We start from the raw sequence: 10080 nt of genomic DNA, 5'->3' as shown, positions 1-10080 counted from the left end.
TATTTTAGCCCGCATCTTATATCATGCTACAAATGTGCATTCTGTAATTTAGTTTGTAATACTTCAAATAATAGGCTATTAAATATATATCAAATAGTTTCCAGTATTAAAATAAATTATACGTCATACAGGCTACGATTTGTCTTTGTTGCTATTTCATAAATGTCAGTTTATCTAAAAACAAAAATACAGGTGTAAAAATAACTTAAAAAGATAAGATAAAGATAAAGATTAATAAATACATTATTAGACTTTTACTAATTCTCCTTTTCTCATATAAAATCAAAATAAATTTAGGCCTACCCTCATTTTACCCCTTTGCGCTTATTTGATATTTTCAAATTTAACACACATATAAGCTTTTTTATATATATATATAAGAGTTTTTATATCGCATGATCTTTTCCCTATGTAGCTATAGGCTACTATTTTCATATCTAATATCTCCTTTTTTCTTAATGTACAGCTGCACGCCGAATATAAATATTTTTAAACACCCAGGAATGTCTCTGCCTTCTCAGCCCTATACGGATAGCCAGCGTCGTAATTTAAATATGATCGATTAAATCGATTATTGTGTTTGAAAGATGTCATATGCTTTCCTTTTTATCTGACCTCTTATATTTCCGTATCAAAATTATGTTTAAGTTTCTGTAAGTCTGGAAGTATGTGATCATGCAACATCTCTTTGTCAGGTAGCCAATGTCCTGCTGTATATTAATATTTAGCCCTAGATTTTATTTCCAGTTAAATTACAAACTATTTCTTTAAGTTCTGCCACAATAAGGTGTGTTGAATGTAGGCTAATAGCGTTTTTGTGTTAGACTTTTGTAACTAAAGCCATGAAAGGAAAATCTTTTCTTTATATGCAATTTGTCTAATTTCACTTAGAAGAAAGGTAAAAAGGCTGTAACTGGGGTGGTACCTTTTCAAAAAGTCCATATTGGTACCTAGATACATAAATAAGTGTACATATCAGTAGCCTATCTAAAAGGTACAAAAGTATCCCTTTTGAAACGACCGGTGACAGCTTTTGTACCTTTTTTTTCTGATAGTGACAGTACCTAAATGTCATATTACTGTTTTTCCTTTATTTAAGTATAATTTACACTGTGATAATAACAAAAACGTCCATCAACCGAATTAATAATGATGCAATATTATCAGCGATCGATCATAATAGTTTTTATTGTAATTTATTGAAACCGCACTGATAGCCTGATTGGTAATCTTTTATTATTATTCTTATTCTTTTCTTTTCTGGCTATTATTAGTTCACATATTATAATAAGATTTAAAATTGAATATCTTATTCTACTTTACATTCATGACACATCTGTGTTAGAAAGGTAATTTTTGGAACAAGCTTGCTTGGACTTTCTAATCAATTAATGTCCAAACTGAATTTTGGATTGTCAAAAGCCTTATATGTGAATAAAAAGAACATGCATATAGTTTTGTGGTCTTAAAATAATCATATTCAGCATTATACTATTATGCCAAGTCAACACACTGTATGTTGCAAATTGTTTTCATTTATAGCATGTAATAACTCCTGATAGAGCAGTGAATTTAGAGTCATCAATATCTGTGTGCGTGTGTGAATGCGCGCACCTTCAGCTTTAGACTGGGAGAGAAATAGAGGGGAAAACCATTCCCAGCCTCCACCGCCGAGAAACAGCGGTTGCTAGGCGACAGGAGAAGAAGAGATGGATTGAAAAGGCATACTCGATCAATTCCGGTGAGAGTGAGGGGGAAAGGAGAGAATGACCCACAGAAATAGAGAGGGAGAAAGCGATTGACGCCAAAATCAGACTGTAATCTTTAAACTCGGTTAAAAACCGTTCTTCTCCCAGCATCCATTTACCTGCCTTCTGCTGAAACATTTATCGCCGCCATTTTCAGAGTGACCTCAAAACTGTCCGTCCACCTGCCTCGAAGATGTCCCAAGTGAAGGGGAATCTTTGAAAACGTACAATTCACAATTCCCAGATCCCCCCCCCCCTGCAAGCCACACACACACACGCACGCGCGCGCGCTCACACCCCGCAGTGTGTGTCTGCACTGAGCAGTGTTGAGTGTATCGACTGTGTATTGATCCTTCCACTCACCTCCCTGCAGTCAGCTCTTGTCCTACATAGCAAGGCCTGTCTGATTCCTCCATTAATGGCCCTTATCTAGCGCCAATCTTTATTTAAACTGAAAAGTAGGAATCAGCACCCCTGCCCCCAAACCCGCTGTTCTGTCCGTTCTTTCTTTCTTTCGTTCTTTCTTTCTTTCTTTCTTATTATTGGCTGTTTTTGATAGCTCTATATGTTGCCTGTGTGGTAGCACTGAAATAGCTAACCAGATAGCAAACATCATCTTTTGGCCCACATCTCCCACATTCTTCTGCCCCACTTACCGGCTGGAATGACGGCGATGATTCAACCTGAGTCTGGCTGACAGATACTAGCCACAACTGAACCAGATCTGGGCCACATCTCAGACATGGCGTGGGTGACATTATCTGGGCCAGATCTGGCCCACATACAACAAGCCAGAACTCACCTAAACACTGGTTTTTCACACATGGGCCAGATCTGGCCCACATACAGCGAGCCAGAACTGACACTAAAACCCACTTGATGTGGGTGGGCTGAATCTGGCCCAAACGACCTCTGCCACTGCCAGAACTCAGCCATATTTGCCCCAGATGAGGCCTGGAAGTGTATGCTATCAGGGTGCGTGTTTCAATCAGATCGGAGTTGAGTTTGAGTTGGAATGGGGGATCCTTATTCGCCATGCAGAAACAAGCCATAAGCAATAAGACACTGGTTTCTATCTGTGCTGGCACACACAATGGGGATTAATTGATCTCCTAATACCACAGATAAATTAATGTCCTCACCTCCTCCATATATTTGTCCAATCAGAGCAGGTGTCATTGAATCAATGGACCTCCTCAGCCAATAGGATGTGGACTGGGTGCTGACTGAAATTGCTCAGCATTGGATGGAGTTAATCAAATCGGCAAATTACAAGGGAGTTGTATGAACTTAACTCCCAAAATACTCTTCCTCGTCACCACATCTACAAGTTAGAAAAAAAGATGTACAACATACAGACATTAAATGTTATTTATATATATATATATATTTAAAAAAAAGATGTACAACATACAGACATTAAATGTTATTTATATATATATATATTAAATATATACATTTATTCATGCTTTTATCCAAAGGGACTTACAATTGCTATATATGTCAGAGGTCACACTCCTCTGGAGCAATTAGGGGATAAGTGTCTTGCTCAGGGACACATTGTTGTCTCACAGTGGATTCGAACCCAGATCTCTCACACCAAAGGCATGTGTCTTATCCATTGCGCCAACACCACCCCACATATATAATTTTAAGGTCTGTTATTTTCCTCAATCTTTTTTTCTGATTTAAAAGTATTGAATGAAAATTCTGTCATCATACACCCTCACTTAGTTCCATCCACGTTTTTTGTTCTTATTCAGAACACAAAAGAAGATATATAGCCTGAAGTTTCTGTGGTTTTGTCTATATGTTGTAAGTCAATGGGGTCCAAAAGTTTCATGAAAATAGCAATGGCATAGCCTATATGTTTTATTCTGTGTCATCTCTGTGTCTTATACTTACAGGGATAGTTCACCCAAAAAATGGAAATTCTGTCATTACTCATCCTGTCATTCAAAACCCGTGAGACCTTTGTTCATCTTCAGAACACAAATTGAGATGTTTTTTTGATGAAATCCGAGAGCTTTCTGACCAGACAGCAATGCAACTACCACGTTCAAGGCAGAAAGGTAGTAAGGACATTGTTAATTAAAATAGTTTTTTTCTTTCTTTTTTTTTTTTCTTTAACAAAACCGATATTATCAGATTTTATTTGTTATTTTTTGCCACTTGAAATTTCTTGAAAATAAACATATTATGCCTTTACAGGCTGTCTTCTCCAACTAAGCTCTGTAAATCTACATATTGTGCATACTAGAGCTGCATCCTGCATAATGTCCCACTGACCCTCAATGCTGACCCGCTGAAATCTCCAGTTTCTATTCTAGGGATCGCCTAGATGCTCCTTGTCTCTTTGTTTTGCATCCACTTCAGATTCCCTTAGTTTACCACAGTCATGATTTATCCAAACATTTTGTATCAAACATGGCTAAAAATATTCCCTTTCTTTCTTGAAATATTGATTTTGCCTGTAGCATTGTCTGTGGTGTGTGTGTGTGAGTGAGAGATTCTTTGGATGTGTTTTATGGGCGTAAGGAAGGGGGGTGCTAACATTAAAGCAGAAAACCCAAACTCAAATACTGTTTTTTCCATTTTTAATAAAATCCTTGAATCGCCAGACACCACACAATCATCTTCATCAGCTTTGCTCCTCAACGCATCCTCAATTCCTTGGATTGATTTGAAATGTGCTTAACTTTTACCAGACATTTTATCCCATTCAAGTACACTATGAATTTTGCAAGTTAGTCATTTGCAAAATAGATGAAAAGCATATAATTTTGCCGCAACAATCGCAGGCTCTTTTGTCGTCGGGGCATAATGGAAATGGAGGGAACTGATCAATAGGTTATTGATTTTCATTGGATGGAGTTGGGGGAATTGAGAGAAAGCGAACGAGGAAGAAAGAGAGAGGTGGTGGGGGCTGACTGTGAAACGCAGGCTTTTGAAATCTTCTGTTAAGAAGATGAATGCTCCTCCTGGAAGCAGGTGATCTTGTTTGTCTCCTCACACTTGCCAGTTTTGAAACAGTTCTGGTGCATTGTGGGATTGGCTGACTCATGGGGCATAGGTCGCCTCCTTAAACTGTGTTGCCAAAACACATTATGTGAACTTTAATCACTGTCTGTTCAGCCACTATGTCAAAGTCTACCAATAAGAAATCATTTTTGCACAGAAATCCAAAACTTGGATCTGTTTTTTCTTCATTCTTCTTTTTAAATGGCCAATTCACCCAAAAATTTATTCACTAACCCTCATGTCATTTCCAACCTATATGACTTTCCTTCTTTTGTGGAACTCAATGGGGTCCAATGTTGTCTTGGACCCCACAAAATATCAGTTTTTCAACATATTGTCCACCTCACCAATTAACTCTCCAAAATGACTAGTACTATCACACCTTTATCTCAGCATTTGATAGGGAGTTCCAATTGATCCATCCTTGAGGCCAACTGGCCTGCACTTTGCAGTGTTTGGGGTGCAGGCTATGTTATCTGGAGCGGTATCGCAGGCGGATGTGTGGTGATACGTGTGTACGGCGTGTTAATGCACGAAGCTGGACTTGCATTGATCTCTATGCAGGATGTCAAACATTTTAGTGCCGATCTCATCCTTGTTATTGCTCTCCACCGCCAGGCTGTTAATGCATAAAAAATCGTTTGTCCCCTATGTTTTCCTCCCCATCTCAATTGGATGCCCAGAGCAACAGAAGAATACCACGTTGTTGTACTCCACACGCACTCCTCCCCCTCCCTTCTTTCTGTTCTCCTCGTCCCTCATCCTTCCATTTTTGTGTCCATCTATCTTTACGACACCTGGTTTCATCTCCTTAATGTTTCCGGACTTGACAGTCTCCCTGGTCAAAAATTCTTAATTAAGCCTGCTGTGTGTATTTGCAGTTAGGCAAATTGCAACCTGACAGGGCTAATAAAAACATTTTCGAGAGAGGCAAAGCGAAGGAACCGAGCGAAGGTGTGGAGAACCGTCATCCACACCCCAACAACCCTATCTGTTCCTTCCTCTCTTTATCACTGTCAGCCATTCCCTGCATCCTCGCATTTTCTACATCACAGCCCAGAGGAAGAAGGATTGATAAATATTGCGGGTCTACTTTTGCAGGTCTTTAATCTCGCTCCCTTTTTGTTTTTGGCCTGCGGGACTCATCGATTAGAACATTAAATCAAAAATCCTGGAGATACAGATATGAAAGTTTTGTTTGCGAGCTTTTCTCTCCTCCATGGTTGGTACTTACCCAGTCATTAGTCTCAGGTTGAGGAAGCTTCCAGGATGGAGCCAGCACAGTGTTTGCTGAAGTATCTGCCAACAGATGAAGGTACCAATATCAAAAATACATTATAAAGGCTCCTGCTTCTGGGCTGGAAGGCCATAGATGTTGACCTTATGGAATAATTGGCTTCATGGATCTGTAAAGGCCACATAATCTGCAATGATATTTGACACAAGGGTTTTACATTGATGTTTTAACCTTGAAAGATCATATTATTGAAGAAGTAATACTGTAAAAAAAGGTTGTCATCCATTTAACTTAACTATAACTATATTCAGACTGGTCAAGTTTATTGACGTATCATTTTACCTAAAAAATACATCATTTGGAAATAAATGTTGACAAAATTTGTTACAAATGTATATAAAGGCAATACGAAAGGGTTATTAGTTTTAGTCTGACTTACTTGTATGTGTTTGTAATGTTTTATAATATATAGTACAGACCAAAAGTTTGGACACACCTTCTCATTCAAAGAGTTTTCTTTATTTTCATGACTATGAAAATTGTAGATCCACACGGAAGGCATCAAAACTATGAATTAACACATGTGGAATTATATATGGACTTATATACATAACAGAAAAGTGTGAAACAACTGAAAATATGTCATATTGTAGGTTCTTCAAAGTAGCCACCTTTTGCTTTGATTACTGCTTTGCACACTCTTGGCTTTCTCTTGATGAGCTTCAAGAGGTAGTCACCTGAAATGGTCTTCCAACAGTCTTGAAGGAGTTCCCCGAGAGATGCTTAGTACTTGTTGGCCCTTTTGCCTTCTGTCTGCGGTCCAGCTTACCCCTAAACCATCTGGATTGGGTTCAGGTTCGGTGACTGTGGAGGCCAGGTCATCTGGCGCAGCACCCCATCACTCTCCTTCTTGCTCAAATAGCCCTTGATGCCTTCAGTGTGACTCTACAATTTTCATAGTCATGAAAATAAAGAAAACTCTTTGAATGAGAAGGTGTGTCCAAACTTTTGGTCTGTACTGTATGTATTTTAGAAAACTGTTCGATGAAAGCATATTGTGTCCCTCGCACATTGTAAGACATGAGTACATGAGCTGACACCTTGTTGTCCATATGCCCATCACTTATCTGAAGTGTGAGAAATCCATTTCTGTAGCGCCAGGCCTTCCTATGAGAGACCACTGGGCTCCTCACACCTCTGCTAATAGTGTATGAGATCCATACCTTCAGCTGAACACCCCGTGGTATTGCTTGCTCATGTGAGAGAGTGGACATTGGCTGTTACAGTCACAGCTTTCTCGACAGAGTGAGGAAGAAACAAGAAGCAGAGGAGTCGCAGCATCGTATCGCAACATCTCGAGAAAAGGACTCTTGTGTGCCACCACATGTCGTACTGTCATTGTGTTAAATGTGTGTGATTGCATAAGCCTCTTAGCACACTGCAGCTAATCAGCCGAGAGGTCCTGTAGGTTGTTAGTCCTATAGTGTTAAAGAGTCCTTTCCTCTACAAGAGTCTTGACATCTCTTAACCTCTGTCAAGTGTAATGGTATAACTAACCGTGTTTTCTTCTACTGCACAAAGCCAAACAGCTCCTCACAGACCTGGTGTTTATGCAGCCGTGCAGGTAGAGCACTGTAAAAAGGTAATGTTCTAACAATTGTTCTATTAAATTAATAAATGCAAATACATGTAAGTTTGTACAGTAAACTGCAAGCAGAGAAAAGCATTGTGTTAACTTTTTGCCAGATAACTTTTTATGCTAGCTATATTTATTCCAATTTAATTTGTGTTCTATTTTCATTTATGTCAAAAATCGGTTTCCTGAGCAAGCTGATGTGTTGAACGCAATGAGCATGCGCAGATGACTCTGGTATTATGAAAAACTCTGTTGGCCAGTTGTGACATACCATTGAATGCAAAAATGACTTGTGTCCAGTTTGAAAGCAGAATATTTTCTTGAAGGCTGCATCTTTACGGATTCATTCTTCAGAAAAGCCAAATTAAAGGTGCAACGTGTAATATTTACAACGATCTATTTACAAAAATTCAAAATAATATACATAACTATGTTTTCAGATGTGTATAAAGAACTTACTTAATTAACCGTTATGTTTCTAATTACTTTAGATTGAGCTATTTATATCTACATATGCCATGGGTCCCCTTACATGGGAGTCGCCACTATGTTTGTACAGTAGCCCTAAACGGACAAACTGCTCTACAGAGCGCATTTTGTCACTTTGTTGTTCTTGCAAAAAAAAAAAAAACACTGCCACAATTATGAACTAGTATATTAACATTCGTAATAGCATCGATGTATTGAGTACTTAAGTAAATATAATTCCTTGATTTACCTTTGTAAAGAAATCTCATTGCGCTCTTCTGTCTTTACCTGTGTCTGTCACCGGCGAGCGTGATTTCACCAAGTACAACATGTTCCTGGATTAACATCCTTGTTGATCTTGGAACAACATTCCAATCAACCAATCAGAATTCAGATATAGCTTTTCAGGAAATATCTGTTTTAGGATTAAAATCAGGGTTAGGTGTTTCTACACTCTTGTTAATCAGCTATAGGGGAAGTCGTGGCCTAATGGTTAGAGGGTTGGACTCCCAATCGAAGGGTTGTGAGTTCTAGTCTCGGGCCGGACGGAATTGTGGGTGGGGGTAGTGCATGAACAGTTCTCTCTCCACCTTCAATACCACGACTTAGGTGCCCTTGAGCGAACCCCCAACTGCTCCCTGGGCGCCGCAGCATAAATGGCTGCCCACTGCTCTGGGTGTGTGCTCACAGTGTGTGTTTGTGTTCACTGCTCTGTGTGTGTGCATTTCGGATGGGTTAAATGCAGAGCACAAATTCTGAGTATGGGTCACCATACTTGGCTGAATGTCACTTCACTAAATTCACTAAATTCACTATAATTTCCCACTGATTTAAGGAAAAAATTATGGGTAGGAACATGACCGTCAGTCACCGTAGCTTCTCTAAAGGGAGGAGTGAGCAGGGAACTGAGCCGTTGGTTGCAATTCACAACCTCACCGCTAGATACTGAGATACAAAGATGTTAAGAGTGATCGACTTTTGTTTGTCAGTCATTTTCAAGGCGCATTTAAAAAGCATACATAAAAACAATCAAATATTAACCAACAGAAACTGGGGTAACAGACAACCACCAAATAAGCAGTAAACACGGCTGTTTTAATAAGATGGAGAGAAGGAACTAAATTGATGGTAGTGTCAGTGGGGTCAGGAGCTTAATGTCAATGCTGGAAGGTGAAAGGTCACAGCTCCTATTAAAATACCTTTTAAGAGTCCTTCAGAGATCTTATGCAATAGCAGTGGGTTCACCGGAGGTTGTTAACCCGCTCATGAGGGATGCTTCCTTCGAATATATTCTGACCTGCGGTAGGTAAACGAGAATGTAGAAATGTTGGTCAAGTTAAAGCACAAGGTCTTTTGCATGCGATAGAAATTCGTCTCAATCGAACAAATTACTTTATATGACTAAATGGGCCTGAATAAGTTAGATTCAGCTGTTGTTTGTTATGTTTCAACTTAAACGGGTAGATGTTATACCATTATTTAGTGTAGCTCAAAATGTTTTTAGATCATATTCAACAGTATTCAATCTGAAAAAGAGCAAAATGTCAGTAATATAAGCAACACTAATGGACAACATGTAACTTTCACCGCTGCCTTCCACTATCACTGCTTTTGTATAATTAATTACACCTGTAATAGATGCAAGACAAGGACACTGTATTGTAAAACATTACCAAATATTCCTTTTAATATGCCTAACTGTAATAACAGGTACCTGCATCAAATACTAACCGTCACTGAACCTGGTGTCTTTGTTAGGGATGTGCCATCTTTTCCTCTTCCTCCAGCTCTACCAGCAATCTACGTCCACCTTCACCTCTGCACCCCCTTTATCCTCCTCTATCGCTTTCTCTCCATCTTCTCTTAACTCATCTTCCCCCATCCTACCCTTCTATCAGTCCATGACCATTACGCTCATAAATCAATATTGACAACCCATCATCCGAAGAATGAATTAGGGGACTGTGGAT

This window comes from Carassius auratus, unplaced genomic scaffold (genome assembly GCF_003368295.1).
Source record: "Carassius auratus strain Wakin unplaced genomic scaffold, ASM336829v1 scaf_tig00027642, whole genome shotgun sequence".
Classification (NCBI taxonomy): domain Eukaryota; kingdom Metazoa; phylum Chordata; class Actinopteri; order Cypriniformes; family Cyprinidae; genus Carassius; species Carassius auratus.
The sequence above is the reverse complement of the archived record's forward strand: the minus strand, read 5'-3'. Positions refer to the sequence as shown.